At 34.6% G+C, this 2,604-nt stretch overlaps 1 protein-coding gene across 2 annotated transcripts in view; it reads right to left on the reverse strand.

Annotated features, from left to right (window-relative positions):
* The window catches only part of LOC108748761 (trichohyalin-like), a 47,818-nt gene extending 45,431 nt beyond the window's left edge, over nucleotides 1–2,387 (reverse strand). Inside the window, exons 1-2 of one of the 2 annotated variants that reach the window (XM_018487080.1) lie at nucleotides 2,280–2,387; nucleotides 1,516–1,863 (exon numbers count right to left, since the gene is read on the reverse strand). The gene's annotated coding sequence lies outside the window, so the exon portion shown is untranslated. Of the gene's footprint in view, nucleotides 1–1,515; nucleotides 2,258–2,279 lie in introns of those variants that run through there. The other variant, XM_018487081.1, reaches the window with a different exon arrangement.
* Nucleotides 2,388–2,604: the final 217 nt, after the last annotated feature.

The raw sequence follows: 2,604 nt of genomic DNA on the forward strand, positions 1-2,604 counted from the left end.
TGATACAGTTTGGAAACAAACCGTGAAAGTATATTTTTTGTCAGAAAATTAACATTTGTGATAAGTTAAATTAACACGGATTTTATTCATTTATCTAAGAATTTACGTTTTAAAATACATTATTTTGATGTTACATGGTCATTTACTCATAAATTGTGTTATTTTAACACTGAAAAACATTGAATATCAATTTCACAAAAAATCTTTAAATAACGTAATCATATTATGTTAAATTAACACTCGAATATTGAATTAAAAAATTCAACACAAACTGTTAACACAAACATGAGTGGGCCATTTCCAACACAAACACACAAATTTTTTACTGTGTATGATATTGAATTATACGATTCTGTAGTTAAGTGAGATAGTTTAGGAGAATAATATATAAAACTAGCGATTTTTAATACGTTAGTTTCTTTTACAGTGCACTTTTTATGCTTTATCATGTGCGTCGGATAATCCTAAATAAAATAAGTATCAATTCATTCTTAATTTATGTCGAGGTCTCTCATATTGTGCAATGAAAAATATATAAATATTTGAAAAAAATTCCTTAGTTGGTTATTCCAAAACAATCAAATATCGATAATTACATTAGCAGGACTATCGTATGTGACTTCATACCGAAATTTCATAGTAACCTGTTAATTAACAGTTATTAAATTTGCATAATGCCTTAATAGGATTTTCAATTGATCTTCATTTACGATAACGTAATTAAAGTGCCCCATATAAATTCCTGTGCGACTATCAATGAGGCCACGTTTAATTATATGCAATCATGTGGGACTTGTCTGATTATAGAGATTATTAGATCTTTCCAAAATAAAATCATCCCTGACAACTGCATGTGTTATCATCATCATATGTCGGGCTTATAATCGCAAAGAATATAGTAAAAAGAAATAATCAATTAAGAGCATTAATTCTATTTTCAGTCGAAGCGGAAAAAAAAGATAAAACAGAAAATATATATATTTTTATACCGTTTATTACTAAGAAGAAGACATATACTTTGCGTATTATTGTTTCAAAATGCCATTTTACATTCTTCTGTAATCAAACAGAAACTTACTTTAATGTAATTCGTATCTCAGTACATCGCACTACTTCAATAGAAAAGTGACATATCTCAAAATCAACAATTTTTCAGTAGAGTATTTTAAAAATTCTTAATTTTTTTTGAAGCACCGTCTTAATTAGGATAATAAATATGTAATTTTTAAAACTTCACTTTCTTTCCATGTTATACTTGTAATTATAACGTATTCTTTAAAGCTATGTCATGAATTTGCAATCCTAGTATAGTGTAAATTTCATTCCTTTATTAGTGTTGTAATATTTTTTTATATAAATAATAATAAGTTACAAATGTGTTGTTTTTTCATAAAAATATATTAGTCTTTAGGTTCGATCTCCTTTCATAATCTTAAAAATATTAACTTTTTACTTGTATCACTTTTTTTATCAATACATATGTTATTATGCTTGCGTCAAAGAATTCGTACTTACCTTGTTAAGATCACTAACTCTCGTTACAAGCCCTGCTAACAAGTGCAGTTCGCATACTCTTCTTCCTCTCAGTCACGCTCGTTTATGGCACATCCCGGGTGTTGAACGTGCGCTTCTCCAATGGCAAATTAAGTCGCAAATGCTCTGAACTCCGAAATTCTCTCTGGAAATTTCGCGCTGATACCGTCGACACTGAACAAGTCTGCTCGACTCCAAGGTGGTCTCCGTCGCTCGAGTCTTAACGGCAATCCAATTTGCAACGATCGATGCTACTGCAGCTGGAAGCGCATCGACTAGTCGTGTCGAAGAATCTCGCAATCTTCCTCGAGGCGGCGAGTTCCGGTCGATCTGTTTCCGGAGAAGGTAACCGATTGAATGGTTCTGACGTGAACGATCGACCTTACACGGTTAAAGTGTGGCAATATGGCTAACAAAATGTTTGTTTGCGCCAAAATGTCGATATCGTTCTTGATGTTTTTCAGAAACCTTTCGGAGGTTCGTTATTTCAAATACTTTGGATCGTCGAAAGGAGGCCGATAAAACAAAGAAAAAAACTTAGAAAACTAGTAGTAAATTAATCGCGATCGAACTACCCTTTGAAATCAAGATTTCAATCCCTCCCTCGAAGAAGGGAGGAATCTTTTACCATCTTTTCGCGAAAAATATACAGGACGAACGATCGTTGATCATCAGTAGGAAACTTTCCGATGTCATTTGTTGGAAACTTTTGCGCCGCGTCTTTAATCCACGGATACGATACTCACGGTGCTCAAATGTGAAAAATGTGTTCGCCGTTCTTAGTCGATCGCGGCCGCGCGTTTTTCACCGTCGTCAGCCGAGGTGTTACTGCTTCGATGTGCATCCTCGCGATTTATAAAGCCTCACGTCTCCGACGGCTCTTTGCACGCCTCGTGTGTGTCAGTCCGGTCTTCGTTATTATTCCCCTGCCAAGTAGCCGTTTCTCCCTCCACGCAATTGCAAGCCGTTACCACCCACCGTCACGTCGCTTGTGTAAAGTCTAAAGCCTAAAGTCTAAAGCCGAAGCCGGCAATCGCAATTCAACATTTATGTAAATTCCTCTGTACGTTC

The sequence above is a fragment of the Trachymyrmex septentrionalis genome, unplaced genomic scaffold (assembly GCF_001594115.1).
Source record: "Trachymyrmex septentrionalis isolate Tsep2-gDNA-1 unplaced genomic scaffold, Tsep1.0 scaffold24, whole genome shotgun sequence".
Lineage (NCBI taxonomy): Eukaryota > Metazoa > Arthropoda > Insecta > Hymenoptera > Formicidae > Trachymyrmex > Trachymyrmex septentrionalis.